General features: G+C 35.9%; 1 protein-coding gene across 16 annotated transcripts in view; it reads right to left on the bottom strand.

Moving 5' to 3' along the window:
• The window catches only part of LOC147355172 (uncharacterized), an 814,003-nt gene that overhangs the window by 431,887 nt on the left and 358,405 nt on the right, over positions 1–23,711 (bottom strand). For 3 of the 16 annotated variants that reach the window (XR_015144319.1, XR_015144339.1, XR_015144342.1), the window contains one exon: positions 14,324–15,824. The exons of the other annotated variants lie outside the window; for them this stretch is intronic. The gene's annotated coding sequence lies outside the window, so the exon portion shown is untranslated. Of the gene's footprint in view, positions 1–14,323; positions 15,825–23,711 lie in introns of those variants that run through there. 16 annotated transcript variants of the gene reach the window in all.

Here is a 23,711-nt window from a genome sequence, read left to right as displayed (position 1 = left end):
ACTAAATAACAACAACAATAACAACATATTCAATATCAAATTTTCTTACAGGTTCAAAGCTTCTGTTTTCATCTTCTTGTACATACAACAAATAGTACAAGATTTCTCTTTATTGATAATGATCAGCTTATTATCTTTCAGGAGATGATGTTGAACATAATTGTATTAATTAATTTTCATGAATTTTTAAACACCTTGTAAGTTATGTATATTGTCCAGAAGTAAATTGTAAATATCTCAGCATCAAGTGTTTGAAGTAAGAATTCCTTTATAATTTTTGAGCATGAGTTCCTTCATGGTTTGTTATTTTTTAATCTTTAACTTTTAATTTTCCCCCAAATGTTCTAGAATTATATTAAAAAATTATCTCTAATATATAGGAATTTTTGAGCTTTGCACTGGTTAAATACACAAGAAAATTATTGCCAAGTTATTTGTCAACACAAAATATGTAGCTGTAACAGTATGTATAGTTCTTAACACATAAGAACTATAAATTTGATACTTTGCACACAATAGCTCTGTTCAAAGCTAAATACTTGTTTAAGAGAAATTATTCTCCAAAATTACAAGATACCCAAGAGTAAAGAAATATTTACAATTTAGGATAGCTTATAAATGACCAACCTAGATAGCATATTCAAAAGCAGAGACATTACTTTGCCAACAAAGGTCCGTCTAGTCAAGGCTATGGTTTTTCCTGTGGTCATGTATGGATGTGAGTTGGACTGTGAAGAAGGCTGAGCGTCGAAGAATTGATGCTTTTGAACTGTGGTATTGGAGAAGACTCTTGAGAGATCTTGGTTGCAAGGAGATCCAACCAGTCCATTCTGAAGGAGATCAGCCCTGGGATTTCTTTGGAAGGAAAGATGCTAAAGCTGAAACTCCAGTACTTTGACCACCTCATGTGAAGAGTTGATTCATTGGAAAAGACCCTGATGCTGGGAGGGATTGGGGGCAGGAAGAGAAGGGGACGACAGAGGATGAGACGGCTGGATGGCATCACTGACTCAATGGACGTGAGTCTGGGTGAACTCCGGGAGTTGGTGATGGACAGGGAGGCCTGGCGTGCTGCGATTCATGGGGTCACAAAGAGTCGGACACGACTGAGAGACTGATCTGATCTGATACAATCATATATTATGGAAACATTTGAAACTATGTTTTAAAAGAAAATTAAATGACATGAATAATTCCCATGATACAGTATCAAATGAAAATACTCTAAATATACAACTTATATAATTACATTGTGTTTAAATCTTTCTTTTCTATATATTTTAAAATAAATGTTTTTGTAGTATTAAAAACAAATACATATTATATAAATAAAAAATCAGTGATTTTCTTTAAAACTACTATAACATTATCAAAGCTGTACTATATCATCACTTATATTCATATATCATAAAGTTTTATCTCCGATCTAGAACCTGATAGACAGTGAATGACATCATAACTTTCTCCATGTTATTTTACCAAATATCCATTTTGCTCATTTGGTCTTCATGATTATACCATATAATATATAATAATAACACTCTGTGTGTGTGTGTGTATGTGTGTGTGTGCACGCACGTGTGCACACTAACTTGCTTCAGTCATGTACAACTATTTGCAGCTCTATGGACTATAGCCTGCCTGGCTCCTCTGTCCATAGAATTCTCTAGGCAAGAATACTGGAGCAGGTTGCCATGCCCTCCTCCAGGGGATCTTGCCAATCCAGGGATCAACCAAACCCACCTCCCTTATGTCTCCTGCATTGGCAGGCAGGTTCTTTACCACTAGTGCCACCTGGGGAGCCTGGTAACACAGTATATAGTTATTCACACATAAGCATGGGGCTGGGCTTCCTAGGTAGCTCAGCTGGTAAAGAATCTTCCTGCAAAGCAGGAGACCTTGGTTTGATTCCTGGGTTGGGAAGTTCCCCTGGAGAAGGGATAGGCTAATAGGTTACCCACTCCAGTATTCTTGGACTTCCCTGGTGGCTTAGATGGTAAAGATTTCACCTGCAATGGTGGGAGACCTGGGTTCGATCCCTGGGTTGGGAAGATCCCCTGGAGAATGGCATGGCAATCCACTCCAGTATCCTTGCCTGGAGAATCACCATGGACAGAGGAGCCTGGCGGACTATATTCCATGGGGTCACAAAGAGTCTGATATGACTGCGACTAAGCACAGAAGAGCAAGCACCAAGCTAAGAATACCCAAAGCATTGTGATCATACAAAAGTTAGGACTAAGAATGTACTGCTAAATAATGGGCATTTCCTGCCCCAAAACTAAATAACAAAATGCCATAAATAAAGCAAACATCCAGAGGATACGATGATTAGTATATTTTTCATAATGTGGTTCATACTTTCCTGCCTTTTTGCCTGGTAATTTGGATTGGATGCCAGACACATTGTAAATTTTACCTTGTTTGGTGCTACATATTTTCTCTTTCCCTATATGTATCTCTGAGTTTTGTTCTGGGACACTGTTACTTGGAAACCATTTGATTCTTTTGATATTTATTTCAAAGTTTATTAGGTAACACTGGCAGTATTTATTCTGAAGCTAATTATTACCCTTTACTAAAGGTGTTATGGGTTAAATTGAGTCCTCTCAAAAAACAAAACAAAAAAAAGAGTTGCTAAATTCCTAACCATTATTTGAAAATACAATGATTGCAGATTTAAACAGTTTCGCATGAGGTCATGGGTAGGCCCTAATAAGACTGGTGTCATTATAAAAAGGGCAAGTTTGTACAGACACTCACAGGAATAAGATGGTCATATGAGAGCACAGATTGGAAATATGCTGCCACAAGCCAAGGCATCAGGGCCACCAGGAGTTAGCAGAGAGATGTGAAACTTCCCCTTCACAAACCAACTATGTCAACACCTTGATCGCAGATTTCCAGTGACCAGAACTGTGAGACAATACACTTCTCTTATCGCAGCTACTCAGCCTGGGGTGCTTTATTAGTGCAGCTCTAGAAAATAACTTTGCTTCCTAGGTGGCTCAGTGGTAAAGGATCTGCCTGCCAATACAGAGGACGTGGGTTTGATCCCTGAATTGTGAAGATCACTGGAGGAGGAAACGGCAACTCACTCCAGTATTCTTGCCTGGGAAATCCATGGATGGAGGAGCCAGGCCGGTTGCAAAGAGTCAGATACAAGAAATGTCTGTATGACAAATACATAAACTCACTACTACATAAATCCCTTACTACCTGAGGCAAAGCTTTTTTCCAAGCACTCTTCCCAGTGCCCTGTGAGCAATGAGGTTTTCCAATCTGACTGTGATGATAGACACTATTCTTAATTCTCCAGGAGATCTGAATATTGTTATTTCAAATACTTTGACCTGGTTCTTTCTACAGGCTTAGGTAGCTTCCTCTTGTACACACGCTGATCAGTATTGTGCTGACCTCCAGACTTCTGTGCAGTTTTTTTTTCCCCTCAGATCTTCTGTCCTGTTATCTATGGCAAACTCATTTTCACCCTAAGTCTCAGCTCTGTCACCTCAACTAATGAAATCCTCTGTGCCCCCATCTGTTTCTCTGCCCTGCAGCCTACAAACTCTCTCAAGGCTGTGAACTCAAGATGGACAATTATAGGGTTCACCTCGTTCTCTCTCAGGGATTACTTCCCTTTAATACTTCATGTCCAAGCTCTTAAAAGCAATTTATTTTCATATATTTTATCAAGTTCTTTCCATTCTTTCAGGTGTATGGGTAAATCCAATTTCTGTTACTCCATCTTGGGCAGAGTGGAAGTCTATTCTTACATATGTGTTATTTCTTTTTGTTAATATCACATTTTCATAGATTTCCCTGCAGTAATTTTTCCCACAGGGTCCAGGATGAGATTTTAAAGCTATACTTTAAGACACATCACTGCTCTACTTTAAGAGACTCAAGATAAAACAGGAAATCTATAATGTGTAAGCTCTCTTCCTTGATCTGGTCTATGCTTATTTATTTGATCTCATCTCCACCTGATTTGTTACATATCACTCACTGGTCTTTGATTTCCTCACATCTATAAGGATGTTTATCTTCAGAGCATTTACACTCCCTGTTCTCTGTGCCTGGAAAGCATTTCTCAGGGACTTTTGCATAATTGCCTATCTTTCCTCATTCAGGTCTCAGCCCAAATATCTCTTTCCCAGAAAGGTTTTCCCTAATTCTATCTAAAAGAGCTTACCTGCTTAGTAGCTCTATTAACCTGTTTTGTTTTATGTATACCACTTTCCCCTATCTAAAGTATCTTTAACTGCCCATATTTCCTTAGAACATAAGCCCATGAGAAAAATAAATTTTATTTCATTTTTCATAGCTATATCTTCCATGTATAGATCACTGTCTATAGAATAGTAGTGCTCATTAAATTCTTCTGGGCACTTGGTAAGTTAATTTAAGAAAAGAATGTAGGCAGATAAACTATAAAGCATTATGTATTCATCTCCCATTCCCCAGAGCTATTAATAATCTAATGGTGTTTTGATTTATCTTATTTGTAATTTAGAGAGGTAACTTACATGCTTATAAAGTGTTTTATATTGCACAGCCTCACACAAGATAATATGATGGTACTATAGAATAGTTATGTTTATATTATCTGTTACAGTGGAAAGGAAATAAGTTGACATACATATTCTACAAGGACTAAAAATAGCATTTTCTTTGGCACTACTGAAACATGTCTCTGGCATTAAAGAGTGGGATAATCAGAAACTTCACATTTATATGAGAGTAAGTATTTATCATTCCTCATCATCTCTCATTTTTTTAACTATAATTTCTACTATTTCTCTGAGGACAAACCAATCTTCAAATGTGATATTTGAGAAAAATGTAACTATATGCTTTTGTTACTTTAAACAATATAATGATTGAAAACCTCCAAGTAATATAATCCTCCAATGAAAATTTTAGTTTCATATAAAAGAGTTACAGCCATAGCATATCAGTCTTAGAGAAATGTCATTCTTATCTTGTGAAAATAAAGGACATGTGAAATAGGAAAAGAGAGATGTATGTGTACATGTGGGCTTTTAGCTGAAATTTTGAGTTGAAAAGTCCTTACATAGAACAATGGTTTGTATATTGGAGGAGGGGAGCATATTCTTTAAAGCAAATCAGATTCTATAATGTGGACAGACATCAACTGAAGAAGCCTTTTTTCAATTCATTATAAAGCAACATTTAAAAAAGTAACTTCAGACATCACAGACTGCAAAAAGATTTCCATCAAAACCAGCCAGGATTGTCTTTGTTCTCAGATTTTGCTAAGCATCAGCCCTAAATTAAATGTATGAGACATACTTTTCTATATTCTGAATTGTACACATTTAACATTTAGCAAGAAATGCACATATATTCATCCTTTCCTCATAGCTCAGCTGGTAAAAAATCTACCTGCAATGCAGGAGATCCCGGTTTGATTCCTGGGTCGGAAAGATCCCTTGGAGAAGAGATAGGTTACCCACTCCAGTATTCTTGGGCTTCCCTAATGGCTCAGATGGTAAAGAATCTGCCTGCATGTGGGAGACCTGGGTTCAATCCCTGGGTTAGGGAGATTCCTTGGAGGAGGGCATGGCAACTCACTCCAGAATTCTTGCCTGCAGAATCCTCATGGACAAAGGAGTCTGGTGGGCTAAATTTCATGGAGTCGCAGAGAGTCAGATGCAACTAAGCACAGCACAGCATACGTATGCTGCTGCTGCTGCTAAGTCGCTTCAGTCGTGTCCGACTCTGTGCGACCCCATAGATGGGCAGCCCACCAGGCCCCGCCATCCCTGGGATTCTCCAGGCAAGAACACTGGAATGGGTTGCCATTTCCTCCTCCAATGCATAAAAGTGAAAAGTGAAAGTGAAGTCGCTCAGTCGTGTCCGACTCTTAGCGACCCCACGGACTGCACCCTACCAGGCTCCTCTGTCCATGGGATTTTCCAGGCAAGAGTACTGGAGTGGGGTGCCATTGCCTTCTCCCCAGCATATGTATATTCACTGACAATTTCATTATGTATATTTATATTGGAATATTTCTTCAAAGGCACTATTTACTTTTCCAGAGGAGGAAAATGGTATAGATGGAAATATTTCTTATAAACAGATAAAGATATCCATACATAACAAATGTTGCAACTGGAGTTTTAGAAATGGGCAACCCACATCTAAACTTACTAACTGTGTGATCAACCTGGTTTTTGCGAAAGGTGTTATATTGCTGTGGGCAAGCATTTCTCAATACTGAACTCCACAATTGTACATCCTTCTAGAAGCAAGGCTGAGAAATCACTATCTTCCCAAGTTAAATGATTAGTTCAGTTCAGTTCAGCTCAGTTGCTCAGCCATATCTGACTCTTTGCGACCCCATGAATCGCAGCACGCCGGGCCTCCCTGTCCATCACCAACTCCCGGAGTTCACCCAGACTCACATCCATCGAGTCAGTGATGCCATCCAGCCATCTCATCCTCTGGCGTCCCCTTCTCCTCCTGCCCCCAATCCCTCCCAGCATCAGAGTTTTTTCCAAAGAGTCAACTCTTCACATGAGGTGGCCAAAATACTGGAGTTTCAGCTTTAGCATCATTCCTTCCAAAGAAATCCCAGGGCTGATCTCCTTCAGAATGGACTGATTGGATCTCCTTGAACTCCAAGGGACTCTCAAGAGTCTTCTCCAACACCACAGTTCAAAAGCATCAATTCTTCGGTGCTCAGCATTCTTCACAGTCCAACTCTCACATCCATACATGACCACTGGAAAAACCATAGCCTTGACTAGATGGACCTTTGTTGGCAAAGTAATGTCTTTGCTTTTCAATATGCTATCTAGGTTGGTCATAACTTTTCTTCTAAGGAGTAAGCGTCTTTTAATTTCATGGCTGAAGTCACCATCTGCAGTGATTTTGGAGCCCCAAAAAATAAAGTCTGACACTGTTTCCACTGTTTCCCCATCTATTTCCCATGAAGTGATGGGACCAGATGCCATGATCTTCGTTTTCTGAATGTTGAGCTTTTAGCCAGCTTTTTCACTGTCCTCTTTCACCTTCATCAAGAGGCTTTTGAGTTCCTCTTCACTTTCTGCCATAAGGGTGGTGTCATCTGCATATCTGAGGTTATTGATATTTCTCCCAGCAATCTTGATTCCAGCTGGTGCTTCTTCCAGCCCAGCGTTTCTCATGATGTACTCTGCATATAAGTTAAATAAGCAGGGTGACAATATACAGCCTTGACGAATTCCTTTTCCTATTTGGAACCAGTCTGTTGTTTCATGTCCAGTTCTAACTGTTGCTTCCTGACCTGCATACAAATTTCTCAAGAGGCAGATCAGGTGGTCTGGTATTCCCATCTCTTTCAGAATTTTCCACAGTTTATTGTGATCCACACAGTCAAAGGCTTTGCCATAGTCAATAAAGCAGAAATAGATGTTTTTCTGGAACTCGCTTGCCTTTTTGATGATCCGGAGGATATTGGCAATTTGGTCTTTCATTCCTCTACCTTTTCTAAACCCAGCTTGAACAACAGTTCATGTATTGCTGAAGCCTGGCTTGGAGAATTTTGATCATTACTTTACTAGCATGTGAGATGAGTGCAATTGTGCAGTAGTTTGAGCATTCTTTGGCATTGCCTTTCTTTGGGATTGGAATGAAAACTGACCTTTTCCAGTCCTGTGTCCACTGCTGAGTTTTCCAAATTTGCTGGCATATTGAGTGCAGCACTTTCACAGCATCATCTTTCAGGATTTGAAATAGCTCAACTGGAATTCCATAACCTCCTCTAGCTTTGTTCGTAGTGATGCTTTCAAGGCCCACTTGACTTCCCATTCCAGGATGTCTGGCTCTAGGTGAGTGATCACACCATCATGATTATCTTGGTCATGAAGATCTTTTTTGTATAGTTCTTCAGTGTATTCCTGCCACCTCTTCTTAATATCTTCTGCTTCTGTGAGGTCCATACCATTTCTGTCCTTTATCGAGCCCATCTTTGCATAAAATGTTCCCTTGGTATCTTTAATTTTCTTGAAGAGATCTCTAGTCTTTCCCATTCTGTTGTTTTCCTCTATTTCTTTGCATTGATCACTGAGGAAGGCTTTCTTATCTCTTCTTGCTATTCTTTGGAACTCTGCATTCAGATGCTTATATCTTTCCTTTTCTCCTTTGTTTTTCGCTTCTCTTCTTTTCACAGCTATTTGTAAGGCCTCCCCAGACAGCCATTTTGGTTTTTTGCATTTCTTTTCCATGGGGATGGTCTTGATCCCTGTTTCCTGTACAATGTCACGAACCTCCATCCATAGTTCATCAGGCACTCTATCAGATCTCTCCCTTAAATCTATTTCTCACTTCCACTGTATAATCATAAGGGATTTGATTTAGGTCATACCTGAATGGTCTAGTGGTTTTCCCTTCTTTCTTCAATTTAAGTCTGAATTTGGCAATAAGGAGTTAAATAATTAGGACTAACAATATTTTCTCTCTGGGCAAGCCGACTCTCAAGAAGGAAAAAGAAGAAGGGGCTATAGTATATAAAGGTCTGACCTGTCCAGGTGATAAACACTTATCACTTGCTGAACAGTCCAAGTGATAAGATATATGGTATCCTATTTCATAAGGATACATAGGAAGTTAAGTTAAATAAAAAATGCTGTTTGATGATTATAAATAATGGCTATGTAAGACTGAAATATGATTTAAAAGCTAAGTGCCATGAGGTTAAAACAGACTCATGCCTAGGTCTTTCTGTTAGGTCCACAGACAATCAGGACAAAAAGATTTGGTTCTTAGGTTTGACCTGGCTACCTTCTTCCCAGACAAGGTTAAGAAAGGATGAGCCCTACCAATATTTATAACTGTAATCCTTTTTAAGGCTCTCTTCCTAAACAAACATCCTCTTTTTAATTTTTATTTGTTCTATTCTTTTACTTTAGCTATGCTAAAATCCTTCACTCAGATTATGGTCTAGTCTTCCTGGTATGGAAATCACTTTTTCCCTAAGTGTTTTAGAGCTTAACACCACTCTCTTTCAAAAGGAGTTGATTCTATGTTTTAATTCAGTGAGGGCAATCTCTTTTGTTTCTGTGACTACATCACTGATGTGATTCCTTAAGAAAGTTGTCTAGTGAATATACAAGTGTATTAAAATACTAAAACATTACTGTTATTTGTTAAATTATTTTGTTAAATTATTTTCTAATATAACCTTATGCTTTCTTTTGACCATTTCTTACAGAAAGTATAATTTAAGTAAAACTAACAGCTTCTTTAGAAACAATTGCAATTTAAGCTATGCATTCCTACAGAGCTGTGGTTCTTTTAATTTTCAGCTGAGGGTTGGGGAGGATTTGAAGAAAGGCCTTGATCATTGCTTAAGAAAACCACACATACATGTGTTAGCACATGATTTCAAAGACCTAGTTCCATCTTAATATGAAGAATATCCAAATTGTTTCTCAAAACATTTTTATTTGCTCTGACTTTTATTTTTGCAATTCTACTTTATCTGTCATCTCTATGTAGAGATCCAAAATCTTAAGTCTCAAATCTTTGCCTCTTTAATTTGCTGACAAACATCTCCTGCATTATGTCAGGTTTCAGTTCCTCTGTTTCTTTGGAACCCCCATAATACTATTCTTCACTGTCCTTGAGGAGAACACCACTTTTAACTGTGCATCAGGGTCATCTAATTGACAAACAGAAACTTCCAGTATTTGCAAGCAAATTCATGGATGGGGATTTCCTATTCATTTAGTAAGCAATTTCTGACTAGAAGCCAAAAAAAAAAAAAAAAAAAAAGCAGGAGACCTATTTTCCATTATTTTTGTTTGTTTTTGTTCTCTGTTTCCAGTTTTTCAGTGAGTGATACAGAAGTATATGCCAGGGTCTCTTCATACAGGTTACAGGTTTATAGTCTAGGAGAAGAGAGACAGCTTAACAGAGGTAAATAATTCCAGGAGTTGAATGATCAGGAATGTTTTTCAAATAAGAGTACTTATACAAGTGTATGACCAAATATGGACTGCTGACTGCATGGTAATTCAGTCATATCTGAAAGGGCTTTGAGAAAATAAGAAATCCTGTAATTAAATATAAATGAGGAACTTTAGACTCAAAGAGCCAAATAGTCTGCATTCCTGCGTAGTCTCAGTTTCTCATTCTGGTAAGTATTTTCACATCACACTTTGCTGCCAAAAAATAAGTAGGTATACATTTTTGAGTGTTGATCTATCACTGAAAGATTAGAATTAGGAGACTGAAAGCAAATATTTTCTATCTATGTATTAAAAAAAAAAAAAAAAAACCTCCACCCATGAACAAGGAGCCAGGTGTCACTTTCCTTGGGTGAGTGCAGGGGTGGGGAGCGTCAGTTCTCATGGAGATATTGGAAGGCAGTTGGTCCACCACACTCCTTGTTCTCTGACAGATTCTGTGGTGCCATCATTGTTCTGTTCAGGATCAAGAGGCTCCAATGGTGTTGAGATATTGTCTTATGGAAGATTGTCTTGTGCTAAGTCGCTTCAGTCATGTCCGACTCTTTGTGACTCCCTGGACTGTAGGGGTCTCCTCTGTCCATGGGATTTCCCAGGCAAGAATACTGCAGTGAGTATTCTCCCAGTGAGAATACTGCCATTCCCTTCTCCAGGGGAATCTTCCCAATCCAGGGATCAAACCCAGGTCTCCCACATGCCAGGAAGTTACCTTACTGTCTGAGCCACCAGAGAAGACCCCATTAAATGGGAAATGTATAATTTAAATATCAGTCAGCACTTTCAACCAGTTTTTAAAATACAATTAAAACAGTAAGGTAACATTGTATTAAACATTAAATGCTTAAACATTTCTTCCAGAACAATTGAAGTAACGCTACGTAGTCATGACCTCTTTTAGCTCCAGTCACATCAAAGATTCACATTCCCATTTTTGACATTATACATGCTTTTCAGAATATCTGCACATGACTATGATGGTCTAGAAACTGAATTTAGAATGTATTTCTATAATTTTCTTAGACATAGTTTTGTTGAAAATATGTACATCATTTGGGGCTATATATATATATACCTTGGTGGCTCAGAGGGTCAAGAATCTGCCTGCAATGTGGGAGACCCAGGTTTGATCCTTGGGTTGGGAAGATAACCTGGAGAAGGAATGGCTACCCACTACAATATTCTTCCCTGCAGAATTCCATGGACAGAGGAGCATAGCATGCTGTATATAGTCCATGGGGTTGCAAAGAGTCAGACACAACTGAAGCAACTTAACACACACACATACACACACACACATATATAAATTATTTAAGCATGGCCAAAAAAACTGTATTGAAAGGTATGTATCTTTTATGATATTGTGGTATTAAAGATTAATAAGAGGTGTACAAGGGACCATATTAAACACATTAAACCTCAATTTCTACTGAGGTTCTTTCGGTTGCAAGTTATTATTGTACAGTCACTCAGTAGTGTCCGACTCTTGACTCTTTATGACCCCATGGACTGCAGCACACCAGGCTTCCCTGTCCATCACCATCTCCTAGAGCTTGCTCAAACTCATGTCCATCGAGTTGGTGATGCCATCCAACCATCTCATCCTCTATTGTCCCTTTCTCCTCCTGCCTTCAATCTTTCTCAGCATCAGGGTCTTTTCCAATGAGTCAGCTCTTCACTTTAGGTGGCCAACATTTTAGAACTTCAGCTTCAACATCAGTCCCTCCGATGAATATTCAGTTGCAAATACCAGAAACTAACTTGTGGTAGTATAATTAGGACAATTATTGAAAGGATATTGGGTAATCTCACAGAATCCAAAGAGGAGCTGATATACAAAGAGGAGCTGATATACTAAGCTTCAGAAAATGGAGAAATAAGAATCATTTTAGAGATCTTAGTTCTTGAAAGTCCTATACTTTCTCTTAGTATGCAGATCATAGATCCATTTAGTCAGGAATCTTATGGGTCTGTAGATCAAAACTCAAAAATCATGGGAAAAGGAATCTGATGGGTTTTGTCTGATTCAGATATCCAGAGCTAGGCAAATCAAAACCTGAATTGGGATGGGTCATGCACCATAAACATGGTTGTTTTCAGATCAGTCTTAGGGATCAGGTAGATAGATCTTAGATTCAGGCAATTTAGCATAACAATGCTAAGCTGTTCTCTATTATCTGCATCTGATTCCTCTGTAAATCACTGAAGCTAGCCTACTGCCATTCTAAAATGTAGTCATGCTGAATTCATTTTGTTTTCCTTGCTTCCATTGTTTCCTAAAGACCTATGATATACCGCGGAGTCACTACTCCAGCATAGAACTTAGAAACATTTCTTGTGCTGTTTATTACACAAAGATCTTTAAAATCAATTTTAAATAAATCCAATGGACTTTGGTATCACTGTGATTCAAAAAAAAAAAAAAACTGTTGAGTTTATTTTTCAAGTTAAAGTGAGTTGAAGTTACTGGACTAAGCCTTTTATGGAATTATTAATATTATTCTGAAAACAGGCAGTGAAATTTAGCTTAACCATTATGAAAAGAGTTTGTTCGTTGTTTGTTTTGTGTTCCATTGTGAAAGTTCCTAATTATACCCATTCAGTTCTCTTTGTCTGCCTCTCTGCAGAAATAAGTTATGTGAAATATGGATGGGACCTACAACATACGACTTAAAATACATTTCTTTTTTTTTTTTTTTTTTTCAGAAAAATTTGAAGCAGCTTCATTTCTTTGGCTTTTGGGCTTCAGAAATCTGAATTTGTTTCAGAAATAAATTTCTAAAAGTTGATGGGTTATAAAACAGTCAACTTTTCAGAATCAAATATAAAGTATAGCCTCATCAGAAAGTATTCTTTACAATATTCTCTAAAGAATATACAAAAATATATAGCTAAAGTTTTCTGAACACTGACCACAATATGATCACCAAAGGTAAATGCAAAGCCTTATTCTGTCCTTCCTTCTCTGGCTTCCTCAACTCACAACACCCTATATTTTCAAAGTGAAATAGTTTAATTTGAATTGCAAATCTTATCACATATATAGTTTTTTTTGTTTTGTTTTTTTCTTTCTTTTCTATCTGGATGAATGACAGTGGTATATAAGAGTTAACAAACCTTATCCAGTTTTAAATACATTTCTGGTATTGAAAGCTAACAGAGCTGAAAGTTGAATGGGAGAAAGCTCAGCTCCTGTATTCATTCTTTTATTTGTGTTCTGAAAGGGTTTTATGGAGAAAACCTGATAGAAATGTCATGGTATTACTAAATAGATCGAAGTGCAAGGTGGGAAAATAAAAGGTTGGTTTTGCTGCTTCCTTTGTCATTTTATAAGGAATGGATAGTGCTTTCAAATGAGGGCCTAAGGCTATGCATGTCCTTTAATTTCTCAGACCCCGAGAAGAAGCAAGTCCATCCCTCAATGGCCTACTGAAAGAAGTCTTTAGAGAAATCCCATGTTCTAAGAACACACAACCCTTGTAAGGATGACAACAAAATGGGGGAGGGGAAATCTAAATTAAAGCGATGTATAGCCCTGTACATAGGAATATCCAATACCCACTTGATGGCTGATCTGGAAAGATTAGCATCATGACTGCATTGGAACTTATATTCTGTGATTTTTTTGTGCATTGTTTCACTAGAATATGAGGTTCATCTTTAAATCATGTGTGAAGTAGAGTGAAAATTTGGGTGTCACGGGAGCTTACAGCTAGCTACATTGCTAACATATGACAGTAAAACAAGTAAAAAATAGTTCACTCTGAGAAATTCCCAGAAAACTTAGCAATTTGCTTTCCATTTGAGGCCACAAAGTATTGTGGGAAAGCAAGTTCTTTGTAGCGATGCAGTCTTGAGTTTATATCCTCATTCGCTTCATTTCTAACTTTCTGCCTTAGGCAGATTAGTTAACTTCGGGTCTCAGTATCTACCCTTAATAAACAAGGATAATAATATGGGATATATTGAGCTCTCTGGAGGGTTCAGCGAAATTACATAGGTAAAACAGTACAAATTAAACTCACAGTGGGATTAATTTTCTTCTCCCCCCTGAAATTAATTTGGTTCTAATGTGGATGTGTGTACTTCTTTAACTGATGACAACAACTATAGAAGAGTTTTAAGAATTAAATACAGTTTCTGCAGTATAGAATAATTAAAGATGATTAACCGTTTTTGTTTATAGAGCTTTAATTATTGATTAATTAAAAATAAAGATCTGGAATACAACTTTTATGTAGTATGAATAAATAAACCTGATACATTCTTTAATCAGTGAAATTTTAAAGGGGCAGCCTATTCTTAATATACATTTGCCCCACAATATGATAATACCAGGAAACACAGCATTCTTTAACCTACTTGCATTGCACTGCCTTTGATAACAGAATAAAATATTTACAATGAAAAAACAGAACAGCTATAGCTTTAACCTAAATTACAAACAATTGCATCAAAAAGAATAAAATACCTGGGAATAAACCTACCTAAGGAGGCAAAAGACATGTATTTTAAAAACTATAAGACATCAATTAAAGAAAAGAAAAATGATGCAGATGGAAAGATATACCATTTGCTTAAATTAGAAGAATCAATATTGTCAAAATGATTATACTACCCAAGGCAATCTACAGATTCAATTCAACCCCTATCAAACTATCAATGGCATTTTTTCACAAAGTTAGAATACTTTTTTAAAAAATTTCTTAGGAAATACAAAGACCCTGAACAGCCAAAGCAATACTGAGAAAGAAAAATGAAGCTGGAAGAATCAGGCTCCTAGACTTCAAACTATACTACAAAGCCACAGTAATCAAAACAGCCTAACACTGGCACAAAAACAGAAATATAGATCAACAGAACAGGATAGAAAGCATGGAAATCAAGCCATGTGCCTGTGGTCAATTAATCTACAAAAAGGAGGGAAGGCTATACAAGAGAAAAAAGACAACTCTTCAGTAAGTGGTGCTGGAAAAACTGGATGGCTAAATGTAAAAGAATGAAATTAGAACATTCTCTGATATTACACACAAAAATAAACTCAGAATGTAATAAATACCTAAATGTAAGATCAGGAATTACACAATTCTTAGAGGAGAACATAGGCAGAACACCCTCTGACATAAATCATAGCAATAAGTTTTTGCATCCATCTCCTCAAGTAATGAAAATAAAAACAAAAATAAACAAATAGTATCTGATTAAACTTAAAAGATTTTGCATAGCAAAGGAAACCATCAATAAAACAAAAAGACAACCCACAGAATGGGAGAGAATATTTGCAAATGAAGGGTCCACTGACAAGGGATTAATCTCCCTTGTAAACAGTTCACACAGCTCAATATTAAAAAAAAAAAAGAAGAATCAAAAAATGGGCAGAGGGTTGAAAAAGACATCTCTTCAAATAAGACATACAGATGGCAAAAAAACACATGAAAAGATGCTCAACATCACTATTAGAGAAATGTACATCAAAACTACAAAGGATCACTTCACACCTGTCAGAATGACCATCATCAAAATATCTACAAAAAATAAATGCTAGAGAGGATGTGGAGAAAAAGGAATCCTCCTACACTGTTGGTGGGAATGTAAATTCTTACAATCAATATGAAGAACAGTATAGAGGTTTCTTAAAAAACTAAGAATAGAACTATCATGTGTTCATGTTAAGTCACTTCAGTCATGTCCAACTCTTTGTGATTCTATGAACTGTAGCCCACCAGACTCCTCTGTCCATGGGGATTCTCCAGGCAAGAATATTGGAGGCGTTGTCGTGCCCTTTCTCCAGGGGATCTTCCCCATTGTATAATCCAGCACTCTCAGTCCCATGCATATATCTGAAGAAAACTATAATTCAAAAAGATACATTCAACCCAATGTTAATAACAGAACTATTTACAATAGCCAAGACTTTCAAGAAACCTAAAAGTCCATCAACAGAGAAATGGATAAAGAAGATGTAGTATACATATATGATATAGTATTACTCAGCCATAAAAAAGGAATGAAATAATGCCATCTGCAGCAACATGGACGGACCTAAAGATTATCATACTAAATAAAGTAAGTCAGAAAGAGAAAGACAAATACCATATGGTCTCACTTCCATGTGGGAGCTAAAAAGATGATTCAAATGAACTTATTTACCAGACAGAAACACACTCACAGACTTCAAAAACACATCTATGGCTACCAAAGTAGAAACATGGGGGGATGAATAAATTAGGAGTTTGGAATTTAACATTTACACTGCTGCTGCTGCTAAGTCTCTTCAGTCGTGTCTGACTCTGTGCGACTCCATAGACGGCAGCCCACCAGGCTCCCCCGTCCCTGGGATTCTCCAGGCAAGAACACTGGAGTGGGTTGCCATTTCCTTCTCCAATGTATGAAAGTGAAAGTGGAAGTGAAGTCACTCAGTCCTATCTGACTCTTCATGAACCCATAGACTGCAGCCTACCAGGCTCCTCTGTCCATGGGATTTCCCAGGCAAAAGTACTGGAGTGGGGTGTCATTGCCTTCTCCATTTACACTACTATACATAAAATAGGTAATCAACAAGGACCTGTGTATAGCACAGGAAACTCTACTCAAAATTCTGTAATAACCTATATGGGAAAAGAATCTGGAAAAAAAATGGATAAATGTATATGCATAAATGAACCATTTTGCTGTACACCTAAAAGTATTATAACATTGTAAGTCATATATACCAATATAAAGTAAAACTTAAATTGAAAAAAATAAATTTACATGAGAAATAAAGTAAATGATGCAGATATTAACTATATAGCTTAAGTGAGATAATATAACAAGCAACTATATAACTTTATTTTAGTGGGACAGTCCTGGGTTACATTCAAATACCAATAATATTATTAATAAGGTATGTTTCACTTTTACTGTAATTACTAGAAGAAAACATTTTCTTTTTTTCTTTGAAGTACTGGCTTTGGGAAAATCAGCAGTAAAATACAATATTGGTAAATTCAAATATATATATAAAAAACTGACCATATGTAAAATATCATAAGTAAAGTCAAAGGAAAAATGACAACCTGAAAAATAATATTTACAACATATATCATGAGTAAAGGACTGATATATACAAAGGACTCTTGAAAAGTGAAGAAAGTGAAAGTCGCTCAGTTGTGTCCAACCCTTTGCGATCCCCATGGACTATATAGTTCATGGAATTCTCCAGGCCAGAATACTAGAGTGAATAGCCTTTCCCTTCTCCAGGCGATTGTCCCAACCCAGGGATCAAACCCTGGTCTCCTGAATTGCAAGCGAATTCTTTACCAAATAAGCCACAAGGGAAGCCTAAGAATACTGTAGCCTATCCCTTCTCCAGCAGATCTTCCCAACCCAGGAATCTGCACCACGGTCTCCTGCATTTCTGGTGGATTCTTTACCAACTGAGCTATCAGGAAAGCCCTGAAAACTGAAGAAAAAGGACCGAATCCTCAGTTGATTAAAAAAGCAAAGTAATGAACAATAGTCATGTATGGATGTGAGAGTTGGACTATAAAGAAAGCTGAGTGCTGAAGAATTGATGCTTTTGATGGTGGTGTTGGAGAAGACTCTTGAGAGTCCTTTGGAATGCAAAGAGAGCAAACCAGTCAATTCTAAAGGAAATCAGTCCTGAATATTCTTTGGAAGGACCAATGTAGAAGCTGCAACTCCAATAATTTGGCCACCTGATGGCAAGAACTAATTCATTTGAAAAGACCCTGATGCTGGGAAAGACTGAGGGCAGGAGGAGAAGGATGAGATGGTTGGAGGGCAGGAGGCAGAGGATGAGATAGTTGGATGGCATCCCCGACTCAATGGACATGGGTTTGGGTGGACTCTGGGAGTTAGTGATGGACAGGAAGGCCTGACATGCTGCGGTTCATGGGGTCACAAAGAGTTGGACACGACTGAGCGACTGAACTGAACTGAACTGAACTGAATAATTCATTAGCAAAAAACATAAAGCAAGAAATGTGCATTAAAATGGTGTATAGCATAACTGCATTTAAGAATATATTCCAATATCAAATAGCAAATTTCAACAACGCAAAACTGAAATTACTTTTGCACCAACCCAATAATATATGTCTGCCAGCTCCCTCCATTATAAAAATTAGAATCATGGTAATATCTAATCCATAAATAGCCTTTTACTATTTGCCAGACACTGTTCTAAGATAAGTTTTGTTGTATTAGCTTCTTGTGAGAAAGTTGGTAACATGAAATGTATAAATTAGACATTAAAATGATATATTTTACTTATATATTTAAATATATTATGCATGCTGTCACTTCAGTCATGGCCAAGTCTTTATGATCCTATGGATTTTAGCCTGTCAGGCCCCTCTGTCCATAGGATTTCTAAGGCATGAATACTGGAGTGGGTTGCCATGCCTATAAACATAGTTTAAAGAAATATACAAAAAATAATGACAATATATTATTTTCTTAAGCTCCAAGGGATTTGCAAATCAAGCAAATACTATCAATGTCACAGACAGAAAATAGCAAAGGACATGAAAGGAACTTTACATAAAATAAATAAAAATGACTAAAATAAGTAGGAGGAAAGTTTAAAATGACTAAAAACCAAAGGAATACAATTTAAAATGTGTCATTTTCAACTTAACAAATATTAAAGAAAGATAATAAAAATGAAAAGCTAGTCAGTGTTAATGATGGATCTTGCTAACTATATGTTAAATATCAGACAGGATCTAAATTTGTACAAATTTCCAAGCAATTCATATGAGAACTTCGAAAGTGTGTATATAACTTTGACTACATATTTCCATTTCTTTGAATTTATCCTAAGTAAATAATCATGGTTTGTACAAAGACATAGGTACAATCGTGTTTTCCCTAGCATTGCTTGTATTATCAAAAAACTGTAAACAAACCAAAGTTCCACAGGGAAGGCAAATTAATCATTAACCATCTATATGGTAGACCACTATGCAACCACTGCCAATGATGTTAAAGAAATTACAATCACTGTACATTTTAACATTTTAAAATACTACATTAAATTTTAATATATAATCCAATTTTAAAGTATGTGTTTTATAATATAAAAAAATACAAATCTAAACATAACAAAACCAAAGCACTTATCTGTAGATTGTAGTTTTACAATGACCTCTTCTTTGGAGTATGGACATTTTAAAAATGTTTTTGGTTTTCCTTCTTTATTGTAATCAATATATAACTTACAGCATGAAGAAGGAAAAAAAATACAAAAACAGGTTCAAATTATTAATACTATTCTGGAAGCAAGAGTCTTCCCAAAAAACACACTTGAAATTCTAACAGTTCCTCATCTGAATCATAATATAATTAACTTGCTCAATCAACTTAAAATTGGATTAGAGCACCATTTCAGAGAGCTACCTTAATTGAGGAAAAGAAACTGAGCTATTTGAAATCAAGTTTCATGTATTCTATGGAGAATGAGTCAATCCTAAAGGAAATCAACCCTGGATATCCATTGGAAGGACTATTGCTAAAGCTGAAGCGCCACTACTTTGGTCACCTGATGCAAAAAGTCAACTCTTTGGAAAGAGTCTGATGACCCTGACTCTAGGAAAGATTGAGGGCAAGAGGAGAAGAGGGCAGCAGAGGATGAGACAGATATTATTACCTACTATAAGGACATGAATCTGAGCAAACTCTAGGAGATAGTGAAGGACAGAGGAGACTGGCAGGCTACAGTCCATGAGGTCACAAAGAGTTGGACACAACTTAGTGACTCAACAACAACAAAAGGAGAACTCAGTCTATTTCACTGGTTTGAGCCAAACAAAACTATTTCTTCATAGAGTTGCTATTTTCTAAATCCTGCAATCATAACACGTCACTATTTTTGCATCATTAGAAACTGCCTTTATCTAACATGAACATTTTACAAATGAACAAATGACAGATTTAAAAATGAGACAAATGAGCATAGAAACACAGACCACATTACTATTTCTCTGAAATACTGCTCTAGTGATTGGATAAATTTGACTCAATATAATGAACGTTTACAACCCAGAATAAGGATTTGCTTTTCCAGCTAAATGAATTTGCATTGTTATTTGTTGAAACTTTCAAAAGGAATGAAGAATAGCAAAAACAGATATAAACAAAGGGTATGAGAAGTAGCAACCTAACAAGATGGGGTAAAGAGGATACAAGACAGAGTCAAATACATTAGCAGTAGGTATGATTTTATTTAGCATCTCCAGTAATTGTATGAAACCAATATAAAATATGGTATAACTGAAAGTTTCTGAGAATATACAAAATATGCAAGTATTTAAAATATATTTAAAACATATAAATACATATTTACATACATTCATATGCATGCATATATAAAAAGGTATGCTGAGATATAAGGGAGATATTTTCAAGTTTTAAAGGAAAAAAAGTTTTCAAGAAGACTAAAGCCTCAATAAAAATGACATTTAGCAGCTAGGGAAGCTTGAAATTTTAACCAACCTAACAAATAATATTTTATTTATAATTTTCCTTTTTTAAAAATAAATGTTTTAAGTTTTTCTTTGTTACTTAAAGAGATGACTGATTTCTCATACTTGTACAAGGCGTCATATCAGGTGTCTTGGGTAATGAGATTGTTCCGTTGATTGAGATTGAGAAAATGCCAAAGTTCATGGTCATTAATTCTAAATCTGTAATATGAGGAATCCTTTGGACAGAGAAGCCTAGTGGGCTGTAGTCCATGGGGTCACAAAGAGTCAGACACAACTTAGCAACCAAGCACATTTTAAAAACTTAAGGGAATTTTAAGCAATATATACCAGAATATTAGCTCCATGATGACAGGCTTTTTGGCATTTGCTCACTGCTATATGCCTTGTAGAGTTTGATATTCTGTTTTACACATTATTTTATAGCATTACTTTTCTGCTAGACTTTTGTGTTACTCTGTTCCTCTTACCCTGTAGCTTAACATTTCTTTATAGTCTTTGTTATAAAACAAAATAATCAAATATACAAGAAGAAATTTTAATTTTAATGTTTTAATACCTTTTAGTTTTAAAATACTTCTTACCTTATGTATAGTTATAAGACCATCTAATATTTTAATGTAGGATATAATCATTTTATTCATAATAACACCTACAAGTTTCAAATTACCTGAGCAACCAAACAATGAGTAGTAGCATTTTGGACAAGTTTAGCCCTATGACTACTTATGATGAGCAAAATTTATCCCACTTTGAAGGTAATTAACCCAAGAAAAGTTTATAGGATTCACTCAGGTATGGATTGGAGATAAGTATCGAACTGGGACATGTTTAATTCCAAAGCCTATATCCTTTCACTCTTTATCCTTCCAGTAGAATTAAAACCATTAGTAGTGGTACTTATGAGTTTTTGAAAAATCTACAACAATAAAAATAATAGCTAAAAAATAAAGGAAATCTTACACTTTCAGTCAGATTAGGTTCTGCTGCATGCATTTTGATTCAATTTAGGATACTGTTCAGCATTTTTCTGGGAAGATAAACTAGATACCTAGTTTCTTGTAGAGAAATCACATGTAGTTTGATTTAGAAGTGTCCTGACTTCAGAAACAGTGATTAATCCTTCTTAGTTTATTCACATAATCTTTATTTACTTTCAGTAATTAAGTAAAATTTCCTTTTGAAAAGTTTTTGTTTAAATAACTCCTAAAGTTTGTATATATAGCCTTATAGTCTCTAATCTTGACTTCATAATAGTACATGAAGATATTGATCAATAATTACAATTAATAGGAAGTGAAATTATCTTCAAAACATTTATAATAATATTGTTTCATATCATATATCAACAAAATACTATTGTTTCATATCATTCATGGATTAATTTTCCCAAATATTGAAAACAAGTTTTTAAAAAGCTGTCAAAATTGAGATGTTAGTCATATCCTAAAAAAAGTTAGCATTTATGACATTTTATAATATTGTTCTTTCAAAATTTATTAGGCTCTATTATCTTATACTTTCCCATAATTTGTGCCTTTGTTTATTATTATAAAAATTAAAATTTATTTGTAATTAGATGAGAAAAATAAACCAAATTATCTGGTGTGAGTTTTTAATGTGTATTCTAATGTGCATGTCAGTAAAATGTTGCTGAATACAAACTTTAAAGTCAGTCACACTCATTTCTTCCAAAACATACAAACAGAGGAAGCATACTAATTCTTTAAATAAATTGCTGTTGGTAGAAAGTTTTGTTCTCAGTTTTTGATGTATTGTCAACATTTGGCTCTAACTAAGAACTTTTGCAATTTGCCTTAGATTTTGAATTAACATTAAATACTGAACTCACACTATGATTAGTTAGTTTACAATTTCCCAGGCTTAGGAAATTTTGAATAAAACACTCTTTACAAAATAGATGAACAGCATCCAAATGATGCTTCTGATATCTCATGGGAAGAGAAGTTGTCTCAAGGTTCTCTGTAAACACAGGTGTAGAGCATTGAGGAAGAAGACTCTCCAGAAAGTTCTACCCAACTTTTGATTAGCCTTCAAGTAACCAGATGTTGCTAGGATAGAATCTCTAACTTCCTTTGCATGCTCCTCTGGTTAATAACAAAGCAGTTCTAAACTAGACAGCCATGTAGCGTCACACCCTAAATATATAGATTTTTTTCTAGTTCAATTAGCTCTCGGGTAGCTCCATTACCTCTAGCATACCTATTTCATTACTTTTAAATTGCAATAATGAATTAATAATGAAAGATAGAAGGCAAAAGGAGAAGAGGGTGGCAGAAGATGAGGATGGCTAGATAGCATCACCAACTCAATGGACATGAATTTGAGCAAACTCCCAGAGATAGTGGAGAACAGAGGAGCCTGGCGTCATTCCATGGGGTCACAAAGAGTCGGACACGATTTAACAACTGCACTACAGTAACACAACAATGAATTACCACAGACTAAATGCTTTAATCAATCCACATTTTAGTATATTATTAGACACGTCAGGTGCTAAATATAGACAATTATTAATTCTATTATTATTAAAGTTTTATTTGAATTTAGGTACTGAAAAAGAAGTAAAAATAGAGTTAAGCAGTCACAGTGCTTAAGCATGATTTGTAATCAATGATGTGGTATGAGACTTATTTTCTAAAACTGAGGTTTGAAAACTTTTTCTCTAAAGGGCCAGATAGTACAGTAAACATTTTAGGTTTTGTAGGCCCCATGATCTTTATTGTAACTCCTTAACTCTTCTGCAGGTGAAACATGGTAGCAGCTTAGTAAATATGTAGATTAATAGGAATGGCTATGTTCCAGCAAAACTTTATTTACAAAAACAGGCAGTAGACCAGATTTGGCCCTAGGACTATAGTTTGTCCATCCCTCTTCAGAAAAGAAAGGATAACACAGGAATGCCTTTACTAGTTCCTAATTTTATCTGTACTAAATTATCTTTTATGGAATGACTATTCTATTGATACATCTTCACCACATAACCAATTATCTAAAGCAGCACGGGCTTTGTACTTTATGTTTCTATAACAATTAGTTTGGGGGAAATGTCTTTTGAGAAGAAAAAAAAAAAAAAAAGGACATGAGACATTTAGAGATACTGTTTTTACTTCTTTTATTGGCCAAAATTAAATTACTAAATTGTACTGGGGCATTTTATTTCCCCACCTAGAAGCTGTAGATAAAAAGGCATCCTCTATATTTCTTCCTAAGGTGTTGTGATAAT

Source organism: Bos grunniens, chromosome 17 (genome assembly GCF_055505025.1).
Source record: "Bos grunniens cultivar Pamir isolate PY7600 chromosome 17, Bosgru_T2T1.0, whole genome shotgun sequence".
Taxonomy (NCBI): domain Eukaryota; kingdom Metazoa; phylum Chordata; class Mammalia; order Artiodactyla; family Bovidae; genus Bos; species Bos grunniens.
Note: the sequence above shows the minus strand (reverse complement) of the source record. Positions and strands in the feature narration are given on the sequence as shown.